Source organism: Pongo abelii, chromosome 9 (genome assembly GCF_028885655.2).
Source record: "Pongo abelii isolate AG06213 chromosome 9, NHGRI_mPonAbe1-v2.0_pri, whole genome shotgun sequence".
Classification (NCBI taxonomy): Eukaryota; Metazoa; Chordata; class Mammalia; order Primates; family Hominidae; genus Pongo; species Pongo abelii.
In genome coordinates this window covers 98,045,307-98,071,513 of record NC_071994.2, presented here as the reverse complement: position 1 = coordinate 98,071,513, position 26,207 = coordinate 98,045,307, and the positions used below count along the sequence as shown (strand labels likewise).

At 42.0% G+C, this 26,207-nt stretch overlaps 1 protein-coding gene across 1 annotated transcript in view; it reads right to left on the bottom strand.

Annotated features, from left to right (window-relative positions):
• The window catches only part of ENDOD1 (endonuclease domain containing 1), a 43,001-nt gene that overhangs the window by 4,799 nt on the left and 11,995 nt on the right, over positions 1-26,207 (bottom strand). The gene's annotated exons all lie outside the window — the stretch shown is intronic.

Sequence of the window (26,207 nt, the reverse complement as noted above, 5' to 3'; positions counted from 1 at the left end):
AACCAGGGAGGCAGAGGCTGCAGTGAGCCGAGATCGCACCATTTTACTCCAGCCTGGGCAACAGAGCGAGACTCTGTCTCAAAAACAGAAACAAACAAACAAAATCTGTTGTAGTTTCATGAACTTCATAACGCTTTTTTGGAATACTCTTCCATGAGCTTCAAAGTAACTATAAAACAGAAAACAAGGGGAGAGTAGATCTCAACAGGCCCATAAAGCCAGAACTGCAACTCAGTTAATCAGCCACCAATGTTGGTTGCAATTTAATGCACATGTTCCTAATGAATGTTTACACATTTTCGGATTTATGAAAAATAATCAACTCTAATCAGCGCATTTAAATTACATGGGGGAAAATGTATAGTCTGGTGTCAGTTATTAGATATTTATCAGGCAAAACTAAAATTCAAATTAGACCAGTTGCTGTTTGAACTTAATCTCCCCAATATTTGCTACGATTAACAATTCATTTTCTGTCTTCATCAATCTAGACATGTGCTATATATCAATTGCAATCTATATATACATCCTTTCTTGGTTCTGCTTTCTTTATAAAAAAATTCAATATTATTTATGATTATTTTCATCTTATCTGAAAGGACAAAAGGAAAGTGCTTAGGATTAATTTAGGATTATGTCATTATCCCCCAAACTAACTTGTAAATTCTTGACACCAGAAACCATGTATATTCCCCCAGAACCCAGCCCAAGGCCTGACACATACTAGAATCTCAAGGCAATCTTGTTAATCTTTATGCCCTGGGGCGGCAGTATTTATAATAGCAGCAAGTGGAACCATCCCACATTTTAAAAAACAGGGAAAGGTTTCGTAAACAATGTTATGTTATATCCATCAAAGAAATAACTCATTAAAAACCATTATGGCCAGGCATGGTGGTTCACGCCTGTAATCCCAGCACTTGGAGAGGCCGAGGCAGGTGGATCACCTAAACTCAGGCATTTGAGACCAGCCTGGGCAACATGGCGAAAACCCATTTCTATAAAAAAAAAATTCAAAAAATTAGCTGGGCATGGTGGTACACACCTGTGGTCCCAGTACTCAGGAGGCTGAGGTGGCAGAATCGCTTGAGCCTGGGAAGTAGAGGGTGCAGTGAGCAGAGACTGTGCAACTGCACTCCAACCTGAGTAACAGAGTGACACCCCCATCTCAAAAAAAAATCATTAGAAAGCACTTAGAATTACAGAAGGGTGCGTAATGATGAGAAAATATATGCTATAATGTTGAAAAGAAACGGCAGGATATAAAATTAAATAATCACTTTTTTAAAGGCCTTCGAGTATGTAAGGAAAACTTTTGAAATAAACATATGACATGTCAACATGGTTGTTTGATTCCTGGGGATGCAAGTCATATTTTTTCCTCTATTTTCTTGTTTCTCTCCTTGTACCTCCCTACCCACATCAACCCATAATATGTGTTACTTTCAAAAGGAAATAAAAAAATACAAACCTAATTAAAATGAGTAAATTCTTGTTAACTGATTCCCTAAAATTGGTGCTACTCACTAAACATATAAAATAACCCCCCAGGGGAGTCAAGGCCATAGGAATTGTGTTGCACCTCTAGTCCAAGGGCAGTCCAACTGCGCATCTCTCTGGCTCTGCAATGGCAAATGAAGACACTCTCTTGTAGGTATGCGTAGGGGTATTGAGGGCAATGGATGAGCAACTTGGTATAAAGGCAAGAATATTTGTTGAAGTCTAATGGAGTAATCTATCGGCTGACCCTACTCATTCACTCCATGCCTTCCCCCATTCTTAGAAGGAGCAATGATCCTGGGTACTCTTCACCTGCTACCACATCCCTTGTAGGAGAGAGGAAGTCAGTGTGGCGATTCCTCAGGGATCTAGAACTACAAATACCATTTGACCCAGCCATCTCATTACTGGGTATATACCCAAAGGATTATAAATCATGCTGCTATAAAGACACATGCACACATATGTTTATTGTGGCACTATTCACAATAGCAAAGACTTGGAACCAACCCAAATGTCCAACAATGATAGACTGGATTAAGAAAATGTGGCACATATACACCATGGAATACTATGCAGCCATAAAAAATGACGAGTTCATGTCCTTTGTAGGGACATGGATGAAGCTGGAAACCATCATTCTCAGCAAACTATCACAAGGACAAAAAACCAAATACCGCATGTTCTCACTCATAGGTGGGAATTGAACAATGAGAACACACGGACACAGGAAGGGGAACATCACACACCGGGGATGGTTGTGGGGTGGGGGGAGGGGGGAGGGATAGCATTAGGAGATATACCTAATGCTAAATGACGAGTTAATGGGTGCAGCACACCAACATGGCACATGTATACATATGTAACAAACCTGCACGTTGTGCACATGTACCCTAAAACTTAAAGTATAATAATAATAAAATTTAAAAAAAGAAGCTCATTCATTTGGTTAAGCTGCTGTCTCTGCTCTCTTATATCTGAAAGATACATCCCAAGGGAACATCAGCCTCATTTTTGAATCATAAGATCAGGATATAGCAGAGCCAAGATCTATGAAGACTTGGGTGTAAGGTCGGGGATTTTAAGATGCACATTTCTCCATGTTACTAGGGCATTTTGTATGCATTTAACCTGGTGCAGTGCCTTCATTCCTTCTAGGGGAAACTAAAGATTGTTTTTGAATTGATAACCCTGTGGCAGAGCATAGGGGGAGCATGCTGGAGTGTCTCTAGCCCAAGAGCCACCCAAGGGTGAAACGTGCCTATGGGGGTTGATGGAAGGCCTAAAAAAATGAACACAGAAGAGGGACTTGGATGAGGAAGGGGAGGAGGCAATAGAAAGAGGCAGAAGGAGAACAGGGGAGGATAAAAAAGGGAAGCAAATGAGAGAGAAGTAAATGAGAGAGAATGTGCATGGCATGTGTAAGAGACAAAGTGTCCTGTTGTTAAGCAGAAACCAGGACTTACAATGGACTGTGGGGGTTGATTCACTCTCAAACTGCTATGCGTGGTCTTCCAGTGCTGCAATCAGAGGAGACTAAGCTGGGTGTTTCTGCATCCTCTTAGATCACTTAAGTTCATGGGGCTTCAGATTTCAGCCACGGCCTTGCACCTGACAACCAGGTAAGGCCTTTTCTGCCCAACTCCACAGGGAAATTTCCCATACACTTACATGGGAAATAAGCCAGGATGGAACCAAGGTGGCTGGGAAGGCCATGGCCCAATTCTACACTGGGTCCTGTGCACCCCCTTGCCCTGGGCCTTCCAAGGCAAAGCAGTAACTAAACCATATGCTCCAGAAATACAGGCAGCTTGGGGCACATCTTCCCTCCCCTTCCCCTGCTTTCTTCAGAACCTCATATCCATGTTTACTATATTCTTATGAACCCCAAACCTGGTTCTATGGTTTAATGACAAGATAGAACATAGTGTTTCAAATTGAGACAGAATATCTGGCTACTATACCTGTATAGTGATGGGGAGATGGATTGGAGACTAATGTTTTTTGAACTACCAATTTAATGCTTTCAATATAACATTATATGGAAGGCATTTTTACTTTATTTTACAGATAGGGAAACCAAGACACAGAATGATGACGAAAATTTTCCAGTATTCCAATAATTAGTAGCAGGAATGGAACTTTTTCCATTTCAATGATTTTTCTTTCTAGCATCTCTATTTTGTTTTACTTCAAATTCTCCTTTTTTTCTCTCTTGGGAAATCCTTTTTTATCTTTTAATAGTTTAGACATTGATTTTTAAAGTTCCTTTAAGATTTCTCTATTTGGTTTTTCAGTTTATTTTGTTGCTTCTACTGGTTGACTTCAAGGAGTGTGTATAAAGTACTCTGCAATTTCTGCTGATGAGTTTGTCATCATGAGAGGTCCACGGTATTTTGTCAGAAAAAAAAAAAAAAAAAAAAACCAATAGGATTGCTTTCAAAAGTTGCCCCTGCCAGACCCCTACAGCATTCAATGAATTGGGACCAGCTTCTGAGTTATTTTCTCAATTCAGGGTTTTCACATGGAGAAAGCAGAGCAAATATGGAACCACCACGCCCAGCCGGAAAAATGCTACATTTTATCCAATATTCTATGTGTTTGCAGTGTGAGGAAAGGAATTCCACATCTGCTCAGTTGACCAGATGTTTTCTCCATTGTCTCAGGCTTAAAACGTTTCTCCTAAAGCAAGCCTTGTTTCCTTTTATAACTCATTATAGATTTATCATCCCAAAATGTATCCGCTTTGCTTAAATTTCTTTTTTTTTTTTTTTGGTATTTATACCACCTCCTGAATCAGTGTTTGGTATGAGTAGGACAGTATTTTTCAACACTTTTACTGATAGTAACAAGAACTATACAGGCTGAAGCCTCTTACTAACAATGGGCTACAGGGACTCTCAGCCCTTTCCTAAATCACATTGGCCACTTTGTAAACAACCTGATTCTGTTTTCTTACTAATTCCTTTGTATTAACTATTACCCACAACTCTTTTCTCTGTTCATGCAGGTATTTCTATCTCCCTGAAATTCATTTCTGTCAATTTTATCTTTTGCAACCTGGAGTTGTCAAAAAAAAACCTGGAGATTACATTATGAAGTCACTTTAACATATCATTTATAAAAATATATTAAATCTTAGGACCTTTTATTTTTACTTTTATTTTTTTTTTGAGACGGAGTCTTGCTCTGTTGCTCAGGGTGCAGTGCAGTGGCCTGATATTGGCTCATTGCAACCTCTGCCTACTGGGTTCCAGCGATTCTCCTGCCTCAGCCTCTGGAGTAGCTGGGATTACAGGCACGTGCCACCACACCCGGCTAATTTTTGTATTTTTAGTAGAGATGGGGTTTCACCATGTTGGCCAGGCTGGTCTCGAACTCCTGACCTCAAGTGATCTGCCCGCCTCGGCCTCCCAAAGTGCTGGGATTACAGGCGTAAGCCATGGCGCCCGGCCCCTAGGACCTTTTAATACCATGCTAACTGATTTCCACTGAGGGAAATGCCCATTCACTCACTATGCTATCTTCCTGTTTAAGATCAGTTTTTTAACCTATGACAAAACTTTCTTCTGATTCCAAGATGACTCATGTTTTAATAGCTTTTGTTGAAGAATCATCTGAAAAATCTAAATAAAATCAGTATATCAGCCCTCATCATTGCCATGCTCACCTAACTCTACAAAACAACTAAGTATGTCTTGGTAGGCTCTCATTTTCTGAAGGGATGCCAAAGTGTGTGTGTGTGTGTGTGTGTGTGTGTGTGTGTAACTTAAATGCCCACTTCATCTATAGGAAACTGTATTAAAAATAGTAATAGGCCAGGCATGGTGGCTCACGCCTATAAACCCAGCACTTTGGGAGGCTGAGTGGTTGGAACTTGATCACCTGAGTCAAGAGTTCAAGACCAGCCTGGCCAACATGGTGAAACCTTGTTTCTACTAAAAATACCAAAAAAAAAAAAAAAAAAAAAAAAAAGCCAGGCATGGTGGCATGTGCCTGTAGTCCCAGGTACTTGGGAGGCTGAGGCATGAGAATGGCTTGAACTCAGGGAGGTGGAGGTTGCAGTAGCTGAGATCACGCCATTGTACTCCAGCCGGGTGATAGAGCAAGACTCTGTCACAAAAACTGAAAAAAATATATAGAAAAATAACAATAGTAATACTATTTGATTAAAATAGTCTTAGTATATTCTTTGATACATTGTCACTTAAAGGGTAGATGTATTTTTCCATGCTCTCTACAGACATGGTTTAATGATCTGGTTATTGTAATTATAGTAAATTACTGACAGCATTGCTCCCTAAAGACAAAAATAAACCTAAGAGGTTATTTCAGATGGCAATTTCTGGATTATACCTGCTCATTTGCACACACCACTAATCTTCCTCTTTAGTATCCCAGTGGAATCTCTAGATATAGGGGAACACACAAAGCTCTGTCTTATCTACCTCCCAGCTGACCTAATCCCCCTGGACTGTCAATGTAATTTGATACAGTTCCTGTATTTAATGGCAAAATTTCTTTCTGATCTCAACATGTTAAGTAGGTTTTAGAAAAATGAGCTGTCTTTGCTCTACTAGCCTCCTGCCCCATAAATAATCTTATAATAAATTCCTTTTGAAATTCAGTACCAAGAAAAAAATTTATCTCAAAGAGCTGGTCTGTTTCCTTATATCAGACAGTAAAACCTATTTAAATCCATAGGTAGTTTTTTTGTTTGTTTCAGAATTAAATGAGGGGAAAATAAATTTTTATGATAATATGCATGTAAGGAAAACAATGAAAAATTGAAAAGAGTATTGGAAGGGAAACATTCACCCATTCCACAATATTGTTAAGCCTATATTACAGACGACTAGCACTGCAGAAGGAAGCATTGAAACTGAAAATAATAACAACAACCATCATTTCTTAAGCACTGTATGCCAAACACTCTTCTATGAGCTCCAAATGTATTATTAATAAATCAGGAAGGGGCTGAGCTAACTATCCTCTCATTTAAACTTGCAACAACTATGTATTATTACTACCACATACAAGATAAGTGAGGTAACTGAGGCACAATGAGATTCAGTCACTGAAGAAGAAAATGAAGAGGGAGCACAGCAAGATGGCAGAAGAGAAGGCTCCACTGATCATTCCCCCATAAGGACACCAATTTAATAACTATCTACACAAAAAACTACCTTCATAAGAACCAAAAATCAGGTAAGCACTCACAGTCCCTGGTCTTAACTTCATATCACTAAAAGAGGTACTAAAGACATAGGAAAAACAATCTTGAATGACCAGCACCACCCCTCCACCATCCCACAGCAGCACTGGCATTCTATGCAGAGGGTAATTCTAGGTACTGGGGAGAGGGGAGTACAGCAACTGCGAGGCATTGAACTCAGTGCTGCCCTTGTTACATAGCAGGAAGCAAAACTGGACCAAACTCAGCTGATGCCTGCCCATGGAGGGAGAGCCTTAAACCAGCCCTAGCCAGAGAAAAGTTGCCAATCCCAGTGGTTGGAACTTGACTTTCCACAAGCCTCACCAATGTAGGCTAAAGTGCTACGGACCTTAAATAAACATGAAAGGCAGTCTAGGCCACAAGGACTGCAACTCCTAGGTGAGTCCTAGTGCTGAACTGGGCCCAGAACCAGTGATCTAGGGGGCATGTGACCTACCGAGACACCAGCCAAGGTGGCTAAGTGAGTGCTGGCATCGCCCCTCCCCTAACCCCAGGTTGCACAGCTTACAGCTCCAAAAGAGACCTCTTCCTTCTGCTTGAGAAGAAGAGAGAGAAGAGCGGAAAGAACTTTGTCTTACATTTTGGATACCAGCTCAGCCACAGCAGGATAGGGCACTGGTCAGGGTTGTGAGGCCCCGTTTCTAGGCCCTAGCCCCTGGATGACATTTCTAGTCACACTGGGCCAGAAGAAAACATGTTGTCTTGAAGGGAAGGACCTAGTCCTGGGAGGATTCATCATCTGCTAACTGAAGAGCTTTTGGTTCCTTAATAATCAGCAGCAACACCTAGGTAAGCATGTCATGGGCCTTAGATGCGACTCTGAGACTTGCTGGCTTCAGGTGAGATTCAGCACAATACCAGCAGTGGTGGCTACAGGGAGAGAGTTCTTCTACCCAAGAAAAGTGGAGGAAAAAGTAAAGAGGACTCTATCATGCACCTCAGGTACCAGCTCAGCCCCAGAGAGCATCAAGTGGGCTCTTGGGGCCCCCAATTCTAGGACTTGGCTCTTGGATGGCATTTCTGGACCTGCCCTGGGTCAGAGGGGAGCCCACTGCCCTCAAAGGTAAGTCCCAGGCCAAGTAACATTTGCCACAAGCTGACTAAAGAGCTTTTGAGGGAACACTGACAGGGTGTTCTGGCAGTACTCCTCGAAAGACTGTGGTGGCAGTGTCAGAGCCCACAGGGTGAGGCTCCTCTGCCTTTGAAAAGGGGAGGGAAGAGTGAGAAAGACTGCATTTTTGTGGCTTGAATGCCAGCTCAGCTGCAGTGGACTAGAACACCAGGTAGACTTCTAAGGTTTTTGACTCTAGTCCCTGGCTCCCAGATGGCATCTCTGGACATGCCCAGGGCCTGGGGGAACTCACTGCCCTGAATGAAATAACACAGGCCTGGCTGGATTTGCCACCTGCTGATTGTGGAGCCCAATGTGCTTGAGCAAACATAGGCAGTAGCCAGGGAGTGGTTACAGCAGGCTGTGGATGAGCCAAGTACTGTGCTGGCTTCAGGTCTGACCCACCACAGTCCTAGCGGTGGTGGCCACAGGGGTGCTTGTGTCACTCCATCCTCAGCTCCAGGTGACTCACACCAGAGAGAGAGATTCTGTCTGTTTGGGAGAAAGTAAGAGAAGAGAACAAAAGACTCTGCCTGGTAACCCAGAGAATTCTTTCTGATCTCATCCCAAGATCATCAAAGTGGTACCACTGTGCGTCTGCAAGAACCACAGTGTTACTGGGCTTGGGATGCCCCCTAAAGCAGATACAGCGTAGATCACAACACCCAAGTCCTTTCACATCTCTGGAAAGCCTTCCAAGAAGGATGGGTACAAGCAAGTCCAGACTGAGAAGACTACAATAAATACCTCACTCTTCAATGCCCAGACACAGACAAACATCTACAAGTATCAAGACCAGCCAGGAAAACATGACCTCATCAAATAAACTAAACAAAGCACCAGGGACCAATCCTGGAGAAACAGAGATATGTGACTTTTCAGACAAAATTCAAAATAGATGTGTTGAGGAAACTCAAAGAAATTCAAGATAACACAGGGAAGGAATTCAGAATTCTATCAGATAAATTTAAAAAAGAGATTGAAATCATTAAAAAGAATCAAGCAGGAATTCTGGAGCTGAAAAATGCAATTGACATACTGAAGAATGCATCAGAGTCTTTTTAATAGCAGAACTGATCAAACAGAAGAAAGAATTAGTGAGCTTAAAGACAGACTATTTGAAAATACATAGTAACAAGAGACCAAAGAAAAAGAATAAAAAACAATGAAGCACACCTACAAGATCTAGAAAATAGCCTCAAAGAGGCAAATCTAAGAATTACTGGCCTTAAAGAGGATGTAGAGAAAGAGACAGAAGTAGAAAGTTTACTCAAAGGGATAATAACAGAGAACTTCCCAAACCTAGAGAAAGATATCAATATCCAAGTACAAGAAGGTTATAGAACACCAAGCAGATTTAACCCAAAGAAGACGAAGAGATTTAATCCAAACTTCCAAAGGTCAACGATAAGGAAAGAATCCTAAAAGCAGCAAGAGAAAAGAAACATATAAAATACAATGGAGCTCCAATATGCCTGTCAGCAGACTTTTCATCAGTGGAAACCTTACAGGCCAGGGGAGAGTGGCATTCCATATTTAGACTGCTGAAGGAAAAAAACTATTACCCTAAGAGTAGTACATTGGTGAAAATACCTTCATACATGAATAAGAAACAACCACTTTCCCAGACAAACAAAAGCTGAGAGATTTTATCAACACCAGGCCAGTCCTGAAAGAAATGCTAAAGGAAGTACTTCAATCAGAAAGAAAAGGATGTTAATGAGCAATAAGTAATCATGTGAAGGTGCAAAACTCACTGGTAATAGTAACTGCGCAGAATATTATAACATTGTAACCGTGGTGTGTAAACTACTCTTAATCTTAAGTAGAAAAACTAAATGATGAACCAGTCAAAAATTGTAACTACAACAACTTTCCAGGACACAGACAGTACAATAAGATATAAATAGAAACAACAAAAAGTGAAAAAGTGGGGGAATAAAGTTAAGGTGTAGAGTTTTTATTAATTTTCTTTTTGCTTGTTTATCTGTTTGCTTATGCAAATGGAATTAAATTGTTATCAGCTTAAAATAATGATAGTATTTGCAAGCCTCATGGTAACCTCAAACCAAAAAATATACAACAGATACACAAAAAATAAAAAGCAAGCCACTAAATCATAACCCCAGAGAAAATCATTTTCACTAAAAGGAAGACAGGAAGAAAGGAAAGAAGAGATGACCACAAGACAACCAGAAAACAACAAAATGGCAGGGTAAGTCCTTACTTATCAATAATAACATTGATGGACTAAACTCTCCAATCAAAAGACACAAATGGGCAGAATGGAGATAAAAACAAAACCCACTGATCAGCTGCCTACTAGAAACATGCTTCACCCATAAAGACACACATAGACTGAAAATAAAGGATGGAAAAAGATATTCTATGTAAATGGAAATCAAAAAAGAGCAGGAGTCACTATCCTTATATCAGACAACATAGATTTCAGGACACATACTATAAGAAGAGACTAAGAAGGTTATTATATAATGATAAAGGGGTCAATTCAGCAAGAGGATATAAAAATTTTAAATATATAGGCAACCAACATTGGAGCACCCAGATATATAATGCAAAGTTTCTGTTTTTGAGACAGTCTTACTCTGTTGCCCAGGATGGAGTGCAGTGGCTCAATCTCAGCTCGCTGCAACCTCCGCCTCCCAGGTTCAAGTGATTCTCGTGCCTCACCCTCCCAGGTAGCTGGGATTACAGGCACGTGCCACCACGCATGGCTAATTTTTGTATTTTCGGTAGAGACAAGGTTTGCCATGTTGGCCAGGCTGGTCTGGAACTCCTGACCTGAGGTGATCTGCCTGACTCAGCCTCCCAAAGTGCTGGGATTACAGGCATGAGCCACCACGCCCAGCCTATAATGCAAACATTATTAGAGCTCAAAAGAGAGATACACCTCAATACAACAATAGCTAAAGATTTCTACACACCACTTTCAGCATTGGACAGATCTTCCAGGCAGAAAATCAAAGACAAAGAAACATCATACTTAATCTGCACTATAATGAAATGGATCTAATAGATATTTAATCCCATTCTTTTCCTCAGCACATGAATCATTCTTAAGGATACACCATATGTTAGGTCACAAAACATATCTGAAAACATTCAAAAAAACTGAAATAATGCCAAGCATCTTCTCTGAACACAATGAAACAGAAATCAATAACGAGGAATTTTGGAAACTATACAAATACATGGAAATTAAACAGTATGCTCCTGAATGACCAGTGGGTCAATGACAAAATTAAGAAGGAAGCTGAAAAATTTCTCGAAACAAATAATAATGGAAACATATTCCAACATAACAAAACCTATGGGATACAGCAAAAGCAGTACTAAGAGGGAAGTTTATAGGCATAAGCACCTACAACAAAAAAGTAGAAAAATGTCAAATAAACAGCCTAATGTTGCATCTTAAAGAACTAGACAAGCAAGAGTAAGCCAAGCCAAAATTAGTAGAAGAAAAGAAAAAATAAAGATCACAGCAGAAATAAATGAAATTGAAATGTAGAAAACAATACAAAAGATCAATGAAACAAAAAGTTGATTTTTTGAAAAGTTAAAACTGACTCAGTAGCCAGAGCAACTAAAAGAAAAAGAGAGAAGACCCAAATAAATAAAATCAGAGATGAAAAAGGAGACATTACAACTGATACCACAGAAATTCAAAGTATCTACTATGAGTGGCTACTATGAGCAACTGTATGCCAATAAATTGGAAAATCTGGAAGAAATGGAGAAATTCCTAGGCACATACAACCAACCAAAATTGAACAAGGAAGAAATCCAAAACCTGAACAGACCAATAACAAGTAACAAGATGAAGCTGTAATAAAAAGTCTCCTGGTAAAGAAAATCCTGGGACCTAATGACTTCAGTGCTGAATTCTACCAGGCATTTAAAGAAGAACTAATACCAATGCTACTCAAACTATTCCAAAAAACAGAAAAGAAGGGAATACTTCCAAACTCATTCTATGAGGTCAGTATTGCTCTGATACCAAAACCAGATAAAGACACATCAAAAAAGAAAACCAGAGGCCAATATCTCTGATAAATATTGATGCAAAAATCCTCAACAAAATATTAGCAAGACAAATTCAATAATACATTAAAAAGATCATTCATCATGACTAAGTGGGGTTTATTCCTGGGATGCAAGGATGGTTGAACATACATAAATCAATCAATGTGACACATCATATCAACAGAATGAAGGACAAATACATTATTATCATCTCAACTGATGATGAAAAAGCATTTGATAAAATTCAACATCTCTTCATGATAAAAGACCTCAGAAAAGCAGGGATAGAAGGAACATACCTCATCATATATATAATAGACCCATAGCTAGTATCATACTGAATGGGGAAAAACTGAAAATCTTTCCTGTAAGATATGAAACATGACAAGGATGTCCACTTTCACCATCATATGCAACATAGCTAGGAAGTTTTAGCTAGAGCAATCAGAGAAGAGAAAGAAATAAAGGGCGTCCAAATTGGAAAGGAAGAAGTCAAATTATCCTTGTTTGTGGATGATATAATCTTATATTAAAAACCTAAAGATGCCACACAAAAAAAAACTAGTAGAACTGATAAACAAATTCAGTTAAGGTGCAGGACACAAAATAAACTACAAAAAAATCAGTCACATTTCTATATGTCAACAGTGAATAATCAGAAAAAGGAACAGAAAAGTAATCCCACTTAAAATAGCCAAAAATCAAAGTAAATACCTGGGATTTACCAGAACCAAAGAAGTAAAAGATCTGTATAATGAAAACTATAAAACACTACTGAAAAATCAAAGAGGACACACACAAAAAATGAAAAATATTCCATGTTCATAGGTTAGAAGAATCAATATTGTTCAAATGTCCATACTACCCAAAGCAATCTATAGATTCAATATAATCCCTATCAAAATATCAATGGAATTCTTCACAGAAACAAAAGAAACAACCCTAAAATCTATATGGAGCCATAAAAGACCCAGAATAGCCAAAGCTATCCTAAGTAAAATGAACAAAACCATAGGAATCATATTACCTGACTTCAAATTATACTACAGAGCTATAGTAACCTAAACAGCATGTTACTGGTATAAAAACAGACACATAGACCAATGGAACAGAATAAATAACCCAGAAACAAATCCACACACCTACAGTGAACTCATTTTTGACTAAGGTGCCAGAACATACACTGGGGAAAAGACAGTCTTTTCAATAAATGGGGCTGGGAAAACTAAAGATCCATAAGCAGAAGAATGAAAGCAGACTCCTATCTCTCACCATATACAAAAGTCAAATCAAAATGGATGAAAACTTAAATCTAAGACCTCAATCTATGAAACTACAATAAAACATTGGGGAAACTCTCTAAGACACTGCTCTGGGCAAAAATTTCTTGAGTAATATCCCATAAGTACAAGCAACCATATCAAAAATGGACAAATGGATCACAAGTTAAAAAACCTTCTACACAGGAAAACAAACAATAAAGTGAAGAGACAACCCAAAGAATGGGATAAAATATTTGCAAACTACCCATATGACAAGGGATTAATAACCAGCATATATAAGAAGTTCAAACAACTCCATAAGAAAAAAATCTAATAATCCAATTAAAAAATGGGCAATCAGCCTGGGAGACATAGTGAAACCCCATCTCTACAAAAAATTAGCTAGGCATGGTGGTGTACACCCGTAGTTCCAGCTACTCAGGAAGCTGAGGTGAGAAGATCACTTGAGCCCAGGAGGTAGAGGCTGCAGTGAGCCAAGATTGTGCCTGGGCATCAGAGTGAAAGCCTGTCTCAAAATCAATCAGTTAATTGATCAATCAATGAAACATAATAAAAAAATGAGCAAAAGATTTGAATAGACATTTCTCAAAAGAAGACATACAAATAGCAAACAGGTATATGAAAAAGTGCCCAACATCGTCGACCATCAGAGAAATGCAAATCACAACTACAATGAGATATCATCTCACCCTGGTTAAAATGGCTTATATCCAAAACATAGGCAAAAATAAATGCTGGTAAGCATGCAGAGAAAAATAACCCTCTTACACTGTTGGTGGGAAAGTAAATTAGTACAACCACTATGGAGAACAGTTTGGAGGTCCCTAAAAAAACTAAAAGTAGAGTGACAATATGACACAGCAATTCCACTTCTGAGTATATACCCCAAAGAAAGAAAATCAGTATATCAAAGAGATATCTGCACTTCCGTGTTTGCTGCAGCACTGTTCACAATAGCTAAGATTTTGAAGCAACCTAAGTGTCCATCAACAGATGAATAAAGAAAATGTGGTACATACATATACACAATGAAGTACTATTCAGCCATAAAAAAGAATGAATTCCTGTCATTTGCAACAACATAGATGGAACTGGTGGTCATTACATTAAGTGAAATAAGCCAGCCACAGAAATACAAACATTGCATTTTCTCACTTATTTGTGGGATGTAAAAATCAAAATAATTGAACTCATGGAGTTAGAGAGCAGAAGGATGATTACCAGAGACTGGGAAAGATAGTGGGGAGTGTTGGGGAGGTGGAGACGGTTAATGGGTACAAAAAACAGAAAGAAAGAATAATAAATAAGACGTAGTATTTGATAGCACAATAGGGTGAATATAGTCAATAACACTTTAATTGTATATTTTAAAATAACTATAATAATATAATTGGATTGTTGGTAACATAAAGAATAAATGCTTTAGAGTATGGATACCCCATTTTCCATGACGTGATTAGACACTGCATGCCTGTATCAAAATATCTCATGTAACCCATAAATATATAAACCTACTATGCACCATTCCATGCCTGTATCAAAATATCTTATATACCCAATAAATATATACACCTACTATGTACCCACAAAAAAAATTTAAATTAAAAAAAAAAAAGCTTTAGTAATTTGCCAAGGGTCACACGGTTAGTATGTGATGGGACCACGTGCCAACTTAGGAAGTCCAGCTCCATAGCTAGTGTTCTTAATCACTGTTTCATATGCCTTAAAATGGGCCTTCGCATCAATAAAGTCACCATTTATGGAAACAAGGCAAATGCATACAAACTTAAACAGAAAATCAAAAGAAAAGCAATAGCATAATCCAGTTTATATAAACTGCTAAATAAATGTTAGAAAGAAAAACAACGGAATTTCAGAGGAAGGAAGGGCACAATGAGTGCAATCAGGGAAGACACTGGAGGAAACAATCCTGAAGTGGAACTTGAAGGATACACAAGATGTTGACAGATTTGGTGAAACAGATAGGTCAGTAAAGCTTTAGCAAGATTTCTACACAAAGGCTTTAAGGCAGAAACAGGTAGCCTGTGAAAACAGGACACTGGGTAAGGAAAAGTGACAGGTTACTTGGAAAGGGCAGCAGGGGATCAGACGAAAATTTCAAAAACATTGTTGCCTCTCATTTACCCTTCACATAACCCTACAAGATAGGCATCATTATCATCACCATGTTAGACATGGGAAAACTGAAACTCAGATGAATGGCAGGTACAAAGTCATCAAACAAGTATGTGGAAGAACCAGGGCTTAAGCCCAGCTTCTCTGATTTCAAAGCTCCTAACTACATGCCAGTAGCATCCCAAGCATCTGAATGAGGAGGGGAATGCTGACAGCCACAGAGCAGACACTGTGAGAGAACAGGAGGATAAAGGAACAAATGAGAGACAAAAATGGTGCTATAAGGAGAATCAGTTGTCTAGGGTCATGCCAAAAGTCAAGGGAGGAAAAAGCTTTGGCTAGGGGTTGATCAACAGTGTGTGCCACCTGCTGCAGAGAGGAAAGAGAAGGATGAAGTTAAGGCCTAGGGCTTTGGTGATTAGAGACCAGTAGTGACAGAGGGCTCACGAAAGAAGACAGCTGGTGGAAGTGACTGGGTATGGGCAACAGGAGACTGCAGCAAGAGGCCTCTCATTTAAGAAGTCTTTAGGTAGAGGCAGGAGAGAAAGAGGACCTCAGCCTTGAGAGATCAGTGGGTTACAAGGATAAACAAACATCGTCTTCCATGCAAGGTAAAGGGAACGTTGGGAGGCTGGGGCTACTTGAGTCTCTGCATGACAGAGCATCTTAGGGCAGGTTACCTGAAGCTCTAGAACAGGGGTCCCCAACCCCAGGGCCATGGACCAGTACTGGTCCACACAGCAGGAGGTGAGCAGTGGGCGAGCAAGCAAAGTTTCATCTGTATTTACAGCCATTCCCTATCACTTGCATTACCGTCTAAGCTCTGCCTCCTATGAGATCAGCTGTGGCATTAGATTCTCATAGGAGTGCAAACCTTATTGTGAACTGCGCATGTGAGGGATCTAGGTTGTGTGCTCGTTATGAGAATCTAATGCCTGATGATCTGTCACTGTCTCCCATCACCCCCAGATGGGACCATCTAGTTGCAGGAAAACAAGCTCAGAGATTCCACTGATTCTACATTATGGTGAGTTGTATAATTATTTCATTATAGATTACAAAGTAACAATGATAGAAATCAAGTGCACAATAAAAGTAACGCCCTTGAATCATCCCGAAACCATCCCCCTGCTCCCCGGTCCATGGAAAAATTCTCTTCCATGAAACCTGTCCTGGTGCCTAAAAGGTTGGGGACTTCTACTCTAGAGCATCCCAAGGGTAATGCTCAGAAGGCAATGGGTTGGAGGAGCAGGGAGGCACTGAACAGACTCCCATCCCTAAGGACTTCTGGGCTGCAAAATCCATGCAAATGTCAGGGGCCAGAGTCACCAGTGCAGATTTGCCATAGGGAGTTTGTCACTGAGGAGGGAGGGGGAGCTGTTTGTGGGAGTGGCCCTCAGGGAACACAAGCATGAAGATTTGGAGTCTGCTAGTACCAACACTGCTTGCTGGCCTCCTCCACTCCTTTTCTGTCCTTCTTTGGCCCAAGCACTCTTCTCAACTTCTCTAGGGCTAGAATCATGTCATCTTCACAAGCCGTTTCTCTGCAATAGCTCAGAGACATGACAGGGACAAGGGAGTTCCTTTAACTCCCTTCCCAGCATCAACCTTGTGCAAGTGTTTTGATGTGACAGAGGATCCCACAGGGCCAGAAGACTAAGAAAGAGATCAGATGTCCCAGCTGAGACCAGTCAGGGGACTACACCACGGGACGATGGAGTAAGAGTAGCCCTGAGAGCAGAGAGTGACAGAATGTCTTAGAATGTACAGGAGGATAAGGAGTCTCTACAGAGGGCTAGAATGACTGGGAAGAATGGAAAAGGGGAGAGAGGCTTGTAATGTGTTACTACCATTGGTCATTGGCTTTAAAAAGCATACACACACACACACACACACACACACACACACACACATATATATACATGGACTTGAAAGTCAGGAAAAAAAGAGCTGGAGACAGAAGGGAACCCAGTGTACCAGGGAGGGGGATTCTGTGCATTTGCCTCTGGTATTGTTACAGACTGTAGGCTCCTCAAAAGTTGGGATCATCTCTTGTATTCCTTGTCTACCTAAGTCATAATGGAGACTCTGTATATGGTAGGTTCTTGGTAGGTATCTGCTAATTAGTACACTGGTGACCATGATGGGATCAATGGAAGAAGATGGGCAGAGCAAGGGGATGATATTGGGAGCCCATGGAGAAGAGTCAGCCTCTTCTGAGAACCTCTTCTGAGAATGCAGGGGAGGATGAAAGGAGGGCAGATGAGGGGCTGGTGTTGGCAATTACTCAGGGAAGTGGTGATCTGCTTCTCTGCCGTGGTGACCAGGGACCAAGAGCATAGGGAGAATTCGGAATGTCTTTAGCCTCCTAAGGCCACCATGCCAGGGAATTTACAGAAGAGGAAAAAAGACTGCTGAAAAGAAAGGCCCCATGGACGTCAGCCAGGACAAGTGGGGTAGGGCAGCTCTGCTGAGGCCAGGGTTTGAGTTTTTGTACTTACACCCCCAGCAATGATCTGCAGTCCAGAGACAAGAACAGAAAAAGAACTGGCCTAGGTGTGGTGGATATGAACCCTGGCAGCCTTGTCCCTACAAACAGATTGAAGTACCTGACCTCGAAATTCAGGTGGGCATGGGCCCAAGGTTGCAGGTGCTGGCTAATGGCACCACTGATGTGAAGAGACTGAGCAGTGCAGATGCAGGTAAAGAGCAAGACAGGCTCAGTGGTGATGGGGAGGAGAAGGCTGGATTCTCGAAGGAGCAGCATGGCAGCAGGTAGCAGGCCAGGTGTGGCCCTGCTGCTGATGGGCAACTAGTGTGAGTGAAGAGAGTGCCTCAGAGTGTGGGGACACAAGTGGGCAGCTGAGTTTGGCAGGCTGACCTCCAAAGACAAAGCAGAGGAGTCTGCCACTGCACTGAGACAGTATGTTTATCCATCAGTCTGAACCACTGAATTGAAGGGCCAGGGCCAGTGCCCAATTATCTCTGTGTTCCCAGACCTAGCATGATGGTCCTGCACACCAGGGAGTGACTGGCATTTGTTGAAAGAATGATCTCATTGGAGCTCCACAACAATCTTCTGATGCACATAGGATTTCCTCCAATTTGCAGATGAGTCTCCAGAGAGAACTGGCTCTCCTCTAATTCTGCTCCTCGATCTGCTGCAAGGAAAAGGTGGTCCTGACAACAGAACATCAAAGTGGTTATTAAACTCTTAATGACTCTGACTCATGAAGGGTGGAGTTTCCTTCCCCTGGAGAATTTTAAGCTGAGGCTAGATAAGCACATGTAGGGGATGATTCAGACAAGATCCTGTGGTCAGGAGATGACCTAGGGAGCTATCCAACTCCGTGGGGACAAAGACGCTATTTCCTTAGGGGTTTGTTTTATTTTTCAACAAGAGTTAAAATAATAGAATGAGCTGAACAGTGGGTGTTCCCATTTTATTTCTGCTGTGTGAACTACAATATAGGGACACACTCACACACACTGGGACGTAAAAGGAATGCCACTACCCCTGCTGCCATCATCAGGTAGGTCAAAAAGCCCCTCCTTAGAAAAGATCCTGGGTGTAGCTGATAATGAGAACATCAGATAATCTTATCAGAGCTGCCTACAGGGGCCTAAAGGTCCTCTGCACAGTCAAACACAGTAGGATGAACTCAATCTGAGGCTCGGGTGAGTCCTAGGAGAACCTACTTACCATGGAAAATACCCAGCGAGGGAAGGAGCTGCCTTTCAACAATGGAGGGGGAGGATGGTGGGGCCACAGCAGATTAAGGACATTTGAGGAGGAATAAAGCATGAGGCCTTTTCAGCTCTCAGGAAAGAAAGTTCCAACCCACCCATTTCAGGAAAAAAAAATCTTCCGTGCTTGGCATCTAAAATACTCTTTATCCTCTTGGGAATAGAAACAGCTTTAGAAGAATTAAGGGAATGCTCATTTTTCTTTTTTCTTTTTTTTGGGGTGTGTGTGTGTGTATTTAGAAAAGAGAAATGCAGAGCTTTTCATTTCCTGAAAGGCCTTTTAGCAGAGCATGTCGTTGTCCTCTCCGCCTTCCTCCAGTGAATCACCCTTCCTCTGGGCTCCCAGCACCACTCACACACCTTCCTGGCTGCGGGAAGAAGGACGCATTTCCAGCTCTGGCTTGTGCTGCGCACACCCGTAGGTGTTGGCAAACTGTGGGAAAACAAAGACAAATGGCTAAAGAGCTCTCTCCCGAGTCAGAAGACGGTGGAACAGAAGATAAAATGTTCGAAGGGGTGGGTGTTCTACTTGCATTTCAGACTTCTCTTTTTCTTGAGAAGTTGAAAAAGTAAAAATAAAAGGAGGAATTCTTTAAATTCACCAACTCCAAACTGGCAATAAATGCAGGCAAGAAAGCCCTGTGTGAAGGCCAATGGGTGGCCTGGGGGAAACAAACCCTCCCGGGGACTCCTCTGGCTGCTCATCACACAGAGCGTGGAGTTTCAAGCTCCTCCAGGGAGCCTAAGAAAATGTGCGGACTCCGGCCGGGCGCGGTGGCTCACGCCTGTAATCCCAGCACTTTGGGAGGCCAAGGCGGGCAGATCACGAGGTCAGGAGATCGAGATCATCCTGGCTAACACGGTCTCTACTAAAAATACAAAAAAAGTAGCCGGGCGGGGTGGCGCACGCCTGTAATCCCAGCTACTCGGGTGGCTGAGGCAAGAGAATCGCTTGAACCCGGGAGGCAGAGGTTGCAGTGAGCCGAGATCGCGCCACTGCACTCCCGCCTAGGTGACAGAGCAAGACTCCGTCTCAAACAAACAAACAAACAAAAAAAGTGTGCGGACTCCTTTAAGACCTTTCCAGACTGCAGTACCTTCTCAGGTTACATCAGCCCTGGTCTTCTTTGGTTTCCTTCCACGTTACTCACAGAAGCCTGTTTTCCACTCTGCTTTCCTTTCCAGAGCAATTATTCTTAGCATTGACTGTGTGGTACAGAATTCAGAGTCCCTTACATTGAGAAGGCTCCATTTCTAATTTTTTCCACCTTCTGAGTTCAGACAAGATCAAAGGTTCTTACGCCTGGCTGCACATCAGAATCACCTGGGAGCTTTACAAATATCCTCAGGCCTCACCCAGATCTTTCTCACCCAGATCTTTTTTTTTTTTTTTTTTTTTTTTTTTTTGAGACTGAGTCTGGCTCTCTCGCCCAGGCTGGAGTGCAGTGTCGCGATCTCTGCTCACTGCAAGCTCCGCCTCCTGGGTTCACGCCATTCTCCTGCCTCAGCCTCCCGAGTAGCTGGGACTACAACCCAGGCTTCTTAAACCAAAAAAAAGTTCCCCTCCACCCAACTCCAGCATCAGGGTGTTTTTAAATTTCCCCAGGTGATTCTAATATGATTGTAATAGGAACCATGGGGCTAGATCTCCATCTGGTTCTCATTGATCACTCTCTGAAGGAATTAAGCATGGGGCTAGATCTCCATCAGGTTCTCATTGATCACTCTCTGAAGGAATTAAGCATGGGGCTAGATCTCCATCGGGTTCTCATTGATCACTCTCTGAAGGAATTAAGCCCCTGCCTTGACAGCCACTGCAGGAAATGAGTGATGTCTCCTTAAATCAATAGCTCTCAAATTCAACTGAATTAAGGAGACATCACTCATTTCCTACAGTGGCTGTCAAAAATGCAGACTCCTGTTCTTCACCACAGAGATATATTCAGTAGGTCTGGGATGGGACCTCCATAGGCATTTTCACCACCATGCCAGGTGATGCTGATGGGGGAAAGGGGGGGTGTCTATGAACCTCACGCTGAAAAACAAATGTTTAAATCCTTTTGGGGAGTGCCCTGGCTAAGCTTAATTTATTTCCATGATATTAAGAGAGGCATTATCTACAAATTGCAAGAGCTGTGATAATGCCAAGATAAAGAACAAAATACTGTGGGTCCTTTGGATCCTCCACCTATTAGATCAGCTAATACTCTGATCATGTAACATGTGTACGCATGGACTTCCTTCCTCAGTCCTAGGTGGAGTGAGAAGTCTACTTTTGCTATGCATATTCCCTTGAACATTTCACTACTCTAACACCTTCAATAACATCCTACGACTTCCTGATTAAATGACCAACTGGCATATTCATAGGCCTCCCCGCCAAATTTCTCCAACCTCTTCTCTCAAACCTTCCTTTATATTCAACCAAAATAGGTCAATCCCCCCACTCATCCATGTCAGTTACATGGCTGTAATGTAAATGCGCCCCACTTCCCTCTACAACTGCCCCTGTCACTACCAACTGGGGATGGCTTCACCATTCCTCTATGCTACCTAAATCCTATCTGGGTGCCAAGGCTCTGCTCTGACCTCACAGCTCCTGTGCTGGGTGTCCATCCTTTGTCTTCCAGATCCATCTCCCCTCTTCTCTGCCCTACTCTGCATCTGGGGAGGCTGATTGATTTAGATGGGAGGCTGACTTTTATGGGAGGCTGACTTGTAGGAATCACATCAGCTGAGCCCTGTTTCCCTCTGGCTTCTGACTGGAGCCATCAATGGGAAGGTGGGAAGACAGAGGGATCAGATCATATATTCATTCCCTTGCTTCCCTGCCTGGTTGCTGTGGCTCTGGCTCTGGCTGAATTTTTCTATAGACACAGCTCTCACCAGGCTCCTACCCTTACCCCACAGGCCTAGGATGGTCACAGCTTCCTGCTGTTGCTAGTCCCTAGGTGCATCCCCATAACTGGTTGGCTCTCTTAATTCTTGTGCCTTCTGCATCCATGGATTTCACAACTGTGGATCAAAAATATTCAGGGAAAAAATTTAATAATACAACAATAAAAATAATGCAAATTCAAAAGGAACGAGATCTTGTCCTTTGCAGGGACATGGATGAAGCTAGGAGCCATTATCTTCAGCAAACTAATGCAGGAACAGAAAACCAAACACCGCATGTTCTCACCTATAAGTGGGAGCTGAACAATGAGAACACATGGACACAGGGAGGGGAACAATACTCACTGGGGAAGGGTGGGCTGGGGGGAGAACATTAAGGAAACAAGCTAATGCATGTGAGACAATACCTAGCTGATGGGTTGTTAGGCACCGCAAACCACATGGCACACATTTACCTATGTAACAAACACACATCTTGCACATGTAGCCCAGAACTTAAAAAAAAAAGAATAATTCAAAAAAATAAAATAAGACAGTATTACAACTATATACATAGCATTTACATTGTACCAGGTATTATAAGTAATCTACAGATGATTTCAAGTATACAGGTAGATGTACCTAAGTTATGGCAAATACTATGCCATTTTACATAATGGACTTGAGCATCAAGGATTTTGGTATCCACAGGGAGTCCTGGAACCAATCCCTCATGGATACCAAGAAACAACTGTAGTTTCCTCATTAAACCCTGTTGGTTAGACTATTTTGAGAGTGCCACCTGTTTCCAGCCAGGCCCCCGACTGATACGGCCCCAGTGAAATCTTTTCCAAGGCCCAACTCACCCAGTCCTGGGAGATATATCCACACCCAAGTATTTCTGACACTGTCTCTGAAAGAGTAGCATTTCTTACACATGACTCTCTCCCACCCACCTCCATGCCAGTCACAACCAAGGGCCACCCAATCTGGCCAGCAACCAACCATATGGCTCTCTTGGGTTTTCAGTGTGAGAAACTTAGTGACTAACAACAGCCAGCAAACGGTGTGAAGCCTCCTAGACGCACTTGGGGGTTGGCAGCCAGGCTGAGCCATGGGAAAGCCAAACTGTTTAAAAGAGAGAAGATAGAGACAGGGTAGGAAAAAGACCCTGAAGACTCTGTGGGACCCTTTGGTTTCTAGAAGGTTCCCAAGTCTGGTTCCTTTGAGCTCAGTGTATATCTCTTTTCCCATGCCTTTGAATCTACCTGTGATATCTTTCAACAGCCCTGCCCTTCACTTGAGTAAGCTTGCATAAGTTTTATGATTCATGCATCAATGAATTTGAAATATCAGAAATACTATCCTTATGAGAACCCAGTAAGGCCTTTGAGGGAATAGGGATATGAATCTTGCAAGCAATGGAAACTTCTAAACTCCAGGATTAAAACTGGGGAACAAATGAAGAGATAACTTGTCTTTCTTTTTTTTTTTTTTTTTTTTTTTAAGACAGGGACTCACTCCAGTTGCCCAGGCTGTAGTGCAGTGGTGCGACCTCAGCTCACTGCAGCCTCGACCTCTCAGGATCAGGTGATCCTCCCACTCAGCCTCCTGAGGAGCTGGGATTACAGGCGTATGCCACCATGCCCGGCTAATGTTTTCTATTTTTAGTAGAGACGGGGTGTCCCCACATCCAGGCTGGTCTGAAACTCCTGGATTCAGGCAATCCATCAGCCTCGGTCTTTCAAAGTGCTGGGATTACAGGTGTGAGGCACTGCGCCCAGCTGGGACAAGTTGTCTTGATCCCGTAAGTCTGGGAGCAGATCAGAGGGGGCATCCCAGGGGACAGAGAAGAAATTTCTACCAAATTATTCTAAAGAGAAGAGGGGTAACAATAACAGAGGATAGCACAGACCCACTGAATCCAGACTAAAAGCTGTGGGCAGTCACGAGCAAGGTGGTGACAGAGCAGCTGTAAAATGAAGGGCACTGCAGCAATAACACCCCACAGACACAGGAGCATTACACTCATCCTAGCCGTCTACAAATCAGACACAGTCTGGGAAGCAAAGGTTACTTATTCATGCAACATGCTAAACATGTATGCGCCGAGTGTTTAGGCACAATGCTAACTGCTTTTTGCACACATTGTCTCCCTGAATCTTTTTAACTCCTCTGTAGGGGAGGGACAATTGATTAGTCCCATGCCACAGATGGGGAACTGAGCTCTATGAGATTTGGTAGCATTTCCAAGGTCACACAGCTGAAAAATGGCAGAGGTAGGATTCCTACTACAAAACCCATTTTCTTAACCACTCTGCATGTTTAATCCTTGCCCCTTAGCGGCTAACAATCTAGTGAGAGAGAGTTAAGTAAACCAGTTCTTGGTCATGATCTGCCTTTCCGATTAAGTAAGAAGACACCCAAGGGCAGGGACTGTGTCTTGTTCCAGGACGATGTCTTGGATTCCTATTTCTTGATTTAGTCCTAAGATCTCAATAAACGGTTTTGATGCTGATGAAAATGACAACACTAATGAAATCAGTAGCAGCTGGATGTCTGAGGACTAATCCTTTGCAACACTATGAGTCTAGAGCTGCTGACCAGGAATGAATAAATAAATAAAAAGATAACCAAGCAAACAAATAAACAAGGTGAGCTTGCTTCCATTACTGAAGCTCCCTGTAATTCCATGCCTACTTCTTAAACCCCAATTCACCGGTAGAGAAGGGAACAAAGTCATGATAAACTCTTGTCTTTGATTGGTTGTGACCACATTTATTGCAGAAATGAATGGTTAGAATCACTGAGAGGAAACACACACACACACACACACACACACACACACATCACTCTCCCTAGTTCCTTAGCTTCCTCTTTAACTGTGGGAGGAACTGAAAAATAGAATGTTACTCAATATTGACAGCAGTGAAAGCAACAGCAGTAACAAGCCCGGCCAATAAGCTACCTGGGCATGGAATTGGAGTCTGAGAGACACCACCGTCAACTTAATTATGAGTCACTCTCATCTGAAAACTGGGAAAGTCCACAGCCTGTCTCTATACAAGATTATAACCATAATAAATTGCCTTTCTCCAAAGCCAACTGGCAAAATTCAACCTTCATTTTAAAGATCTTAAAGATCATTAGAGAAGGGGACTTAACAGCCCTTAACTCTTTTCCATAACATAATAACTCTCATTTTTGTATCCAACCTAAATCCTCCTCAAGTTGTTTAAGCTTAGCACTTCTTTGTTTGTTTGTTTTTGTTTTTGAGACAGAGTCTTGCTCTGTCAGCCAGGCTGGAGGGCAGTGGTGCGATCTCAGCTCACGCAACCTCCGTCTCCCAGGCTCAAGCGATTCTCCTACCTCAGCCTCCCAAGTAGCTGGGATTACAGACGTGTGCCACCACACCCAGCTAATTTTTGTATTTTTAGTAGAGACAGGGTTTCACCATGTTGGCCAGGCTGGTCTCAAATTCCTGACCTCAGGTGATCCACCCGCCTCGGCCTCCCAAAGTGCTGGGATTACAGGCATGAGCCACCATGACTGGCCACCTTTTTTTTTTTTTAAGCAGGAAAGAGCCATCTGCTTCACGATGATATGTAATAAATATAATTTGAGGTTAATAAAATCTGCCCTCAGGCAAAATAATTTCCCTTTTTTTCTCCTGGGTTTTCTCCCGGGCTTTATGAAGGTAGCTCTTCTTCAAGGCCCTCTAAATGTGAAGCCAAATGGGAGTAGGCTTTAGTAACAGAACACCAGATTAAAAATGTGGAGATCTGTCAGCTCTGCCGCTTACTGGCCTTGTGACTTCGGGCAGACCAGTGACTCCCTGGGCCTCTGCCTCCTCTTCTTTAAGAGGAAAAGGATAATGCCCTTCTGTGCAGGAACAGGGAAGGAGAAGGAAGGTCGGAGAAGGAAGGTCGGATTTTTTCAAGCCACCTGTGAGTTACATATTCTTGAAAGAAATATGCAATGTAGCTGGACAATCGAAAATGTCCGTGGAAGAAAGAAAATTAAAGAAAAATTAAAAAGGAAAATATGATGAGGTAGACTTTATATTTGAAGTCCTGAGGTCTTCTGTTTCTAAGTTAAAATGCTTAATAAAATAAATTGTTTACATTTATGTGCAAACTCACCTACTAAAGGGGTCCCTACACTCTTCTCTATTGGTATGGCGGTTGTTTGAGGGGCTTGTTAGATGTGGCCTCATAGAGTTCAAAGAAATGCTGAACCTTGGGAACTAGAATAAAAGTTATGAAATAGTCCG